This window comes from Sorex fumeus, unplaced genomic scaffold (genome assembly GCF_029834395.1).
Source record: "Sorex fumeus unplaced genomic scaffold, SorFum_2.1 ptg000006l, whole genome shotgun sequence".
Taxonomy (NCBI): Eukaryota; Metazoa; Chordata; class Mammalia; order Eulipotyphla; family Soricidae; genus Sorex; species Sorex fumeus.
Window position 1 is genome coordinate 50,482,599 of NW_026606063.1, and position 10,311 is coordinate 50,492,909.

General features: G+C 43.2%; 1 pseudogene; it reads right to left on the reverse strand.

Annotated features, from left to right (window-relative positions):
- Positions 1–2,330: 2,330 nt before the first annotated feature.
- LOC130035292 (heterogeneous nuclear ribonucleoprotein A3-like) lies at positions 2,331–3,671 on the reverse strand (annotated as a pseudogene).
- Positions 3,672–10,311: the final 6,640 nt, after the last annotated feature.

Consider the following 10,311-nt stretch of genomic DNA (forward strand, 5'->3'; position numbering starts at 1 on the left):
GACAGAAGAAGGACATCTGGGTCCATTATACAAAGAAGGGAAAGGCAGGGCCTCACTGTACATGGCAGGTGCGCAGTGTGCTAACTACTTTTCCAACTGAGAGTTCTATGTGGCCTGGGGCCGGGAACTCTCTGTGAGTGGCACCAGAATGGGTCTAACTGTTACTAATTTAACTCTTGCCCAAGTAGCAATACAAAAACCGCCATTAAATGAGTCTGGTTCTGAAAATGCATGGTAGCCAGAAAGATGTCTTTTAATCAGTTTAAGTAACACCTTGCTCCTCCTGGTTCCTAGGGACTAAAGGGTGTGACAATGCGATGTCACAAGTCCAAGATCAGTGCAAGCAAGTCAGAATGCAAATAATTTACATTTATGAACATAATTTCATTATGTTCAAATTTTGTTGTAAATTAGCAGGGTCTGAGTTGCACCAATAATGATAAAAAAAAAAAGTCAACCCTCAGGAGTTTGAATTCGTGATGTAATAGTGTTTAATGGATTGAATTAATGCCCAATTTAGAGGAAGCCTCAACTAAGGGTCCTTGTCTTCCTGGGGTCTCTTTTGCAGGTAATACAGTTTAGCTGGTTGAACTCCAGTCACAGCAACTCCAGGATTAGAGATGCTGCATCTTTACCTACCAAGGACAGCTCAGGAGATGGCTGTTTATACTCGTCCTTTGATCTTTGTTGATCCATCTGTACATGGACTGACATTTGTAATGAGCCTACTATGTGACTGGGTAGCCTTGAGCGGCTATAAAGATAATTCCAGAGATAGGAAATGTTCTTGCCCTGAAATAAGTCACGAAGTGGCATGCCTTACCTTCTGCATTATTGACATTTTGGGTAGGAAATTACTTTGTTGTCGGGAGAGTGCTGTGCATTATAGTAGGTTTATAGTGGCATTCCTGCCTCTAACTAGCTACTTGCCAAAGCTCTCCCTCCTCAAACTTTATTTTTTCAGTTGTGACAATCAAATACAACTCCAGACATTGGCAAATGTTCATGTGGGGGTTGAGGAAGAGACTCACTTCTGCTGGAGAACTGCTGACCTAACTGGAGACCGACATGGCTGACATTGAGAAGGGTGTCTAATGCTTTAATAGATGCATGAACAAAGAATTGTGGGACATTTGAGCAACCAAAATGGTGCATGAAAAGATTCTAGACAAAGTGGAGGGGAAAGGACATTGTTAGCCAAAGGAACAGCGTGCAAAGTACAATGATGTTCTAGAGGGGTTATATGTGGTTGGTTTGTGGGTGGCTGGAAGGGAAGGAGAAGTCTGGAGAGGGCACTGATAAAGTAGGGCAGGATCACATTGAGAAGGAACCTTAACAATGATGAGCCATTTGGACTTCTCCCTTTTCTAACATTGGACACTATGAAGATCTTTACTCTTAGTTAAGCCAGGGGTGGGCAGCACAGCCAAGATAACACCCTGACTCTAACTTGTCAATCAAACCAAATCAAATCAAAGGGAGATAAGTATCATATTCTTGGCTTCTCTTTTCCTTGATAACTTCCCTTAAATAGGAACCAGAAATAAAGAGGACTGGACATAGTTTCTGTTTTTTTCATCAAGAACAAACCAAGATTTTTTCCTGCTCAGATAGGATAATACTAATTCATTTCATTTCATCATCCTGTTATTCGTCGATTGCCTCAAGCAGGCACCAGTAACGTCTCTTTCATCCTAGCCCTGAGATTATATTCAAGGCTCTTTAGGAGAATGAGACCCATCATTGTTACTGGTATTTGGCATATTTGGTACGCCACGGGGAGTTTGCCAGACTCTGCCCTGTGGGCAGGCAACATTCGATAGCCTGCAAGTTTGTCCAAAGTAAGAATGAGATAATAAGATGTCATAAATACTAAATAATACTAAATTCAACATTATTAAAAGAGAGTTAGCTACTTTTCTCACAGTCACGGTCCTCCCGTTGTTCATCAATTTGCTCAAGCAGGCCCACTAACGTCTACATCATGAAACTTCTTGTTACTGTGTTTGGCATATCGTATACGTCACGGGGAGCTTGCCAGGCTTTGCCGTGCGGGCGAGATACTCTCAGTAGCTTGCCAGGCTCTCCGAGAGGGGCGGAGGAATCGAACTCGGGTTGGCCATGTTGGCTGTATGCAAGGCAAATGCCCTACCTCTGTGCTATCGCTCCAGCCCAGCTACTTTTCTGTGTATTTTCTTTTGAAAAGTTAAAAATTTCTTAATTTTTAACTCCTTATTCCTGGTACCACTACCACAATTTATAGGGCAATATAACTGATGTAATGAAAAGAAAAAGAAAAAGAAAAAGAAAAAGCTACAACAGATAAAAGACCTCAGGAATATACATCTAATTGACACTACATTGCATTAATCAATAGCTGCACTTTTGCAAACTGTGGCTATCACAGTTCTGAACAAGAACGGTTTCCTGTTTAAGCTACAGTAACTTTTCTGACTATGGATCATCGCTCCTTCTGTGGCAGATTTTTACAGTTCCTCTAATGGATTTGGGACGACTGTCTCAAAGTAACCTGCAGCTTTCCTGACAACTCCTCGCTCTCTCTCCTGCTAAGAACTGTAGCCCTTTTCTGCTGAGTTTTTAGAACCTTCTGCTACCATAGCCACCACTTCCACCACCAGATCCGTAACCACCACCATAGGGACAGCCTGAGCTTCTTCCACCAAAACTGCCCCCTTTCATGGGTCCATAATTTGATTGCTGTTGTCCACTATAATTTCCAAAATCATTATAGTTCCCACCACCACCACAGTTACCACCGCCAAAATTTCCTCCTTCATTGTAACCATCATATCCTCCACCACCTCCACCATATCCACCACCTTGGTTTCCATATCCTCGTCCTCCACCACTATAGCCTCCTCTACTACTATAACCAGGACCTCCACCATAGTTGCCACCATTTCCTCCAAATCCATTATATCCACCATCACCTCCTCCATAACTACCTCTGCTGCCACCACCACCACCACCATAGCCTCCTCTTCCACCAAAGTTTCCACCACGGCCAAAGTTTCCTCCACCACCTCCAAAATTGCCTCCATGGCCCATAAAGGTGCCAGATCCACCTCCACGACCTCTTTGCGATCCAGCAGACTGAATTTCTTGTTTAGAAAGGGCCTTTTCCACTTCACAGTTATGCCCATTAATAGCGTGGTATTTCTGAACAACAATTTTATCAACTGTATCATGATTATCAAAAGTCACAAAAGCAAATTCTCTCTTTTTCCCACTCTGCCTGTCTTTCATAACTTCTATGGTTTCAATTTTGCCATACTTTTCAAAGTAGTCTCTCAAATTATATTCCTCTGTGTCTTCTTTAATACCACCAAAAAATTTTTATTCACTGTTAGATGGGCACCAGGCTTCACAGAATCCTCTCTAGAAACAGCTCTCTTTGGTTCCACTACATGCTCATCAACCTTATGTGGTCGAGCACACATAACTGCATCCACCTCTTCAACACATGAGTAAGTCACAAAGCCAAAGCCTCTGGAACGTCTTGTTTGGGGGTCTCTCATAACCACACAATCTGTAAGTGTTCCCCATTTCTCAAAATGTTCTCTTAAACTATCATCTGTAGTTTCAAAGCTCAAACCTCCAATAAACAGTTTTCTCAACTGCTCTGGTTCCTTTGGATCGTGGCCCTCCATTTTGAGACCAGACTCGCCTCTTCCAACTCGAGTTCAATATGTCTGTGTATTTTTTCAATGGAGTATTCTTTGCAATGGCACTTCATATTTCTGCCCACTTCTTGCATCCAAGTAGAAACATGACATCTTATCACCAGTAGAATGGGCTTGAATTTGGTATTTGTCCCTTTCAGGTGAAGATGGTTAGCTATACTTACATCCTCCACCAACTCCACAGTTGCAACTGACCTTAGGTTGCTGACTCAAGGCTTCAGAACATGGCAGAGCTACATAACTCAGGAGGAAGGAGATTGGGCCCTTGAAGGATATTTTCGTATCTGTTCAACTCTTCCAACATGTTCCATGAGCATGAAATAAGCTTTATTATAGGAACCCACTTGATTTTGGATTGTTTGTTATGATATTTAACTTCACCTAGCAAACCCAAAGACTGTATTTGTTAATCCAGTCCCAAGAGCAGAGAGGTATTTATTTATTTATTTATTTATTTTTAGATTTTTATTAATGAAACACCATGAGGTACAGTTGCAGATTTACAAATTTTTATGCTTGGGTTTCAGTCATACAATGATTGAGTACCCATCCCTCCACCAGTGCCCATTCTCCACCACCGCTTATCCCAGTATCCCTCCCACCCCCTGCCCCCCCACATCCCACCCTGCCTCTGTGGCAGGGCATTCCCCTTTGTTCTCTCTCTCCTTTTGGGTGCTGTGGTTTGCAAAAAAGGCATTGAGTGGCAATCATGTTCGGTCTAAAGTCTACTCTCAGCAGAGAGGTATTTAAATGGGCTGGTGCTAAAATGGAGATATGCAGTGCTGGGTCAAAGAGGAGAGTGCAGTATAGGATTGACTCTTCCTTCAGCAATCAGTAGGATTCCCAGGGGGTAGCTGCCTTCTGTTCTTTTATGTTTTTCCTTACTCAGAATCTTCTTACACTCTTTCCAAATTCCTTTCTCTCCAAGACAAAATGGGACAAGCCAATCTTAGGTTTACATGGATTGAGAGGTCACTGGAACTCCTTAGAAGACACAATTGCCCATTGCTTCTCTTTTCATGTCTGTGCCCTCACCCTTTTATGGTCTGTGCCTTTAGCTCACAGCTCTATTATCAGGAATAACTAAAGACTTCTGAATTGTAGAACCCTTCTGGTCTTCCTGCAGACAAGAGGATTAGGTGTGTGCTCACAAGTGTGTTTGCACATGTGTGTATGTGCATGTTTGTGCTATAAGCATGACACTAGATCTGGGTAAGTAAAATTTTTTTGGGGGGTGGAGATTAGGAGATTGGATATGGGGAGTTGCGGGAACAAACACATGATACCTTTTACCCTTTGTCTTATGGAGAAAATTACTTCTGGGATTTCACATGGAACCTCATAGGTGCCATGTTGGTGATGATTGGCAACAAGATGATCAAAGAAAAGGATATTTTTTTTTGAAATCCCTAACCCAAATACCTACTTGACTCAGTGCTATGCAAGCTCACATAGCATTCAACAGTGTTTGAAGGAGGAATGAAAGAGGAGGATGGAGAGGATAAAAAAAGAAAAGGAAGAGCCAACGTTGGATAAAGAAAAGGAGAAGGAAGAGAGGAGAAAGATGAGAGATAAAGTGGGGTTAGCTGTAAAAAATAGAAGAGAAACTTGAGTTGTGCACTTTCGTTTTTTCCATCCTTAGCCATCATTAACAGAAAAATGTTTTTAAAAGATCCCTTGATGGCATCTCCAAATACGAAGCCTGACATTTTCTTAGCTGATGGCCTCCGTCGTGAAGGTATTTTGTGTCCTCCCAGCATGCCTGCTGGATCTGCGTTTGCTGCAGTTGCTAAGGTAAATACTCTTTCCATTAAGCACCACAGCCCTGGAGTGGCCTAAAGCTCAAATAAATGACCAAGGAGCAAGTTAAACATTCCCTGGGGCAATTTTAACCTATGCAATAGCTTTTTGGGAAAATTGCCTATTTTTTCATGTTTTGGCCAGGGGGGTGTCTCTTATTCCCGTCTTTTTCCTTTTCTTTCAGCTGAGTACTCCTTTTCTTTCATTTATTCATGCAATGGATGAAGGGTGGAAACAGGAATAATAAATCACAGAGGACTGCCCCCCACCCCCCTGCTTTCTACTTGTAAGGAAAGCTGGAGCAGAATACATGCATTATGGAAACTTTGGGGGGACCTGAGGCATGTAGCCAATTCAGGCAGAGGTCTGCTTCCTCTTTCTCTGAAATGGCATGTGCTCACATTACTGGAGAAGGGTGTCCTTCTAGAAGTTTCCTCTGGAAAGAGGAGGATTCTAGGATCCTGGTTCCCAGTGATAGTTTGACAATCAAGTGTTTTCAAAGTTGTGTGTAGTGCTATGGTTTGGCTTGTTCTCTTCTGTCTCCAGAATAATGTGTTTACAGGCCTCAGGAGTGTAAAGTGTCCCAAGATGCTCCAGTAAAAACAAAACAAAACAACACAACACAACACAAAGTATCTTGACAATTGTCCTTCTTCATCCTTTCATTAAGTCCTGGGTCAGTCCCATTTTCTTTTCATGTTTTTTTTTTTTTTGTGGTAGGGTGGCATGTAGTGCCTGGCAGAAGTCATGGGTGAGTTCTTGGGGAGATCCTCAAAAGTGGCCAGTGGTGTCTGGTAACTGGTGAACCTCTAAGAAAGAGAAAGCCTGACCTTGAAGTCCACTCAGTCTTTTCCTGAGATCCTGACTCTTTCTATACTCTGATGTGTGCCTTGTGGAAGAATTTCAGTAAACCAGTGAAGGCACTTCAGTGGGTGTGGGAATCCCAGCAATGAAGGAAGACATCATCCTGGTTCTTTGGGTTGGTGATTTTCAAACATTGTTCCTCACAGTTCCAGGGACAGGGTGTGGATAGGTAGTTAGACAGCTGGAGTTATCTTTTAAAAAAAATATGAATCTGGGGCCAGAAGATGAAAGGGCTGGAAGGACTGAGCATGCACACTGCATGCAGGGGGCATGGGTTCCATTCCCAGCATCATGTGGTCTCCTGAGCACCTCTGAAAATGTCTGAACACTAAGCTAGGGGAGTTCCTGAGCACTGTCTGGTATGAACCAATTGAGCAAACATACATCCAAACAAAACATCTATCAGAACGGATCCCTCCACTTAGGACAAAACTACCCTCTGAGAGCTAGGCAGCCAGGTCTGTGCCCTGGGCACTTTTCCCAAAGTGTGAAATGCTCCAGACCCTCATCCATTCCAGCCTCCCCACAATGCAGACCTCAAAGTTTCCTCCACTCACTTCACACAGCAACATCCCAGGAGCCCCCTGGGTTCTAGCTCCCATGTCTGTCTCCTGAGACGCTGCCCTGATCCCTGAGTGAGAATCCCCAAAGTCCTCACCGAGCCCCATGCTTTTCTCCACTGAAATGGGTAAATTATTTTGTGTGATGATTTGTTTAATGTTCATCTACCCCTCCAACTCTGAGAATTCAGCAACAATGCAGTCTGTTTCATTTGCAGCTTGGGATTTTAGCCTGGGGCCTAGAGTAGGTGCTCAACTGTTCTATTTTTCGGGAAAGAGAATTGCTGAGAGGTCAGCAATTAAAAAAACAAAAACAAAAACAAAAAACAAAACTTCAACTGTCTCCATGTTGAAGGGAGGAGAAATATCTAGTACCCCCTTTCTCTCCCACCCTTTAAGTTTTCTGTTAGTTGTTGAGCAGAGCAGATTAAAATAATTTCTCCAGTACTGTTTTTGAAAAGGGAGGGGTGAGCAAACCTTTAAAAGCACCTTGTTTGGCAGCCCTCAAAGAATATGGTCTTTCTTTCCCTCCTGGTGTGGGAAATTGGAGCTCCTGATAAGTATGCACCGGGTCTGGATCCTGGAGATTTTGGAAGTGACCTGGTGTCCTGGAGCCCATCCAGGGCCTGGAAGCAGATGAAGAGGCCCCACTGCCCATTGCTGAAGCCTGAACTTCTTGTTCAAGCAACCCCTCTGCCAAACTGCCTCGGGCTGCAACACCAGGCTCCAGAGCAAGACTTGGATGGAGATATTAGAGAATAGTTCTGACATTCACCTTCTTTCCTTCTGCAAAGCCCAGCTTTATGGGCCTTTCAGGAAATATGGGAGGGGAAAACCCAGAGACTAAAGAGAAGTGGTAGGGGTAGGGGGCATGGCGGGGGGTGGGGGTGGGGTTGTGTGGAGAATTTTTATGTTTTTCGTTCTTGACTCGAAGTCAGTCTGTTTTTGTACTTTTGTCTTTTAAGCTTTTCCACATGTGCCTCAGGGCCCCATCGGTGAGTATATTTTATAAACTGGAAAAATGAGTAAGAATAAGACCCAGAAGGGAAACACCAGAAGGAGTGTGAAGGGAAAGTGTTAGTTCCTTTGTACCTCCCAGTTAGGCTTGCCCTGCATTTGTGGGAATCCCAGGTCAGGTTTATTTGGCTTTATGGGTAAAAGGTGGAGTCTTCACTCAGAGAAAGCCTCATCGGTTTTGTACGTGGCCTGTTCCATTCCGCATTCATTAACCTCAGGAAAGTGAAAAGTGATTCTTTTTTATTTGACTATCTGGTTCCACAAGCCTTCTTGGCTTCCTGTCCCATAGGTGCTGGATTGATGCAACTGCAAATTTGTAAAGTCTCACACAGGAAGCGCCCCAGTATGGCCATTCAGAGGGTCTTGCCTCCCGCTGCACCCTGAATGCCAGCAGGCAGGCAAGAGGCCAAGATCTCATTTCTCTGTCTGCACCTTAGGAGGTGGTTTCTGAAAAAAAAAAAAAAATAAATAAATAAATAAATGAAAACAACCCAGCAAATCCATTTGCTTCTTTTATTAAACTTGGACAAAACAAGAGCTCGAGGAACGGGCAATTTGGAAAATAAATTCTCTAATTTGCCCGAAAAATCAAAGTAGCATATTTAGGAAGTTTGAAGAAACTGAAATAATTTACTCCAACACAGCATCTGTCTTCTGATCTTATCTCCAAATCCCCCTCGGCAACTTTGTCAATAAAACTACTTCTGAGAACGAATTCCTGATATATGTATATAATTTATTCATAAACACTTTTGTGTTCACATGTTGCATTAGTTAAACACAAATTTCTAAGTAAAAGGTAACAAATTGATACAGGTGAGATGAATGTTAATTTTTTGGTATATATTAATAATACAAACCTGGTCGTGCAAAGTATGAACCCCAGCCCTTTGAGCCATTTCCCAGACCCTAGGTTTATTTTGAAAATTTTTTAATCTTATTTTATTTTCTGGGGGGCTTCTCAAGCAGTGTTCAAGAGGCTCCTGGGGGTGTTTGCCAGTGATTCTGGGCATGATGGGCCAGCAGTCAAATGCAAGAGCCTGAGATGTACTGTTCCTAGTTTGTCCTGCCTTGTTGGGAATATCAAGGCCATTCTGGGGGCCTCTAGGGTCACTCTCAGTGATGTGGTTCTAGGGGTCATACTGGGGTCAGTGGCTTCCAAGGCATGTGCTTTAATTCTGTACTCTCTGAGCTCTACGTTTGATTTTTTAATTCTTGGCTATAATAGCTAACGGGGCTGGAGTGATAGCACAGTGGGTAGGGCGTTCGCCTTACACGCAGCCAACATGGCCGACCCGAGTTCGATTCCTCCGCCCCTCTCGGAGAGCCCGACAAGCTACCGAGAGTATTCGATATGCCAGACACAGTAACAACAAAGTCTCCAATGGAGACGTTACTGGGCCCGCTCGAGCAAATCGACGATCAACGGGAGGGCCTTTACCTTTATAATAGCCAACATGATACGTAAGTCCAAAAGGATGATGGAAATTAGGGTTCTCATTTCTAAAATATCTCTATGAAGGTAGAGATTTTCATCTGTCATATGTTCTCAAATGAGATTAACTGTGACTGTCAATCCTTTCTTGTCCCAGTATTCTCACTTTTCCCTCAAGACCCCTCCAGTTCCCACCTCCTTAAAAGTGACAGATCGTCTGCTCTACCATAGTAATCTGGGTGCTGAAGTCAGCAAAGCTTGCTTTATGACTGTGGTAGGCTGAATGTTCTCCAAAGCTGTCCCTGCCTTAATCCCTTGCAACCATAAATATATGACCTAACATGGCCAAGGGGTCTTTGCAGCAATAAAAGGTTAGGAACTTGAAACCTTAAAAGAGGTTAATCTTACAATAGCCAGGTGTGCCCAATCTAATCCCAGGAGCCCTCCAAAGCCCAGAGATTTCTTTGGCTTTGCTGGAGTCAGGGTGCTATATGAGGTTTGGGAGAGACCAGAACCATCTAAAGTGGGGGAAGGAATTGGTCTACTCTTATGGGAGGAGTACCTAAGGGAAGCAAGTGTTCTAGGAGTGTTCTTGGCAGTGGCAGCCAGCCAGAAAACAATGACCTTGATCCTATGACCTCAAGGAACTGAATTCTGCCAGTGACCAGCTTCAGGTTTGAAAAGAATCCTTCTCTGGGGTGGGTTTCAGTGAGGGATGTGGCCATGACCCACCATGTGAGACACTAAATAGCCTAATCAAGGGCAGTTGACATCCAGTCTATAGAAATGGTGACATTTGTGCTGTTTTAAGCTTATAAATTTGTGAAATTTTTTTTAATTGGAGCAGTAGAAAGCTAAATGTATTCTATGTGGAAAAAAATGAACTGAAGTCCAATATTTTCTTACAGTATCCCTGTCGGTGGCTCATCTT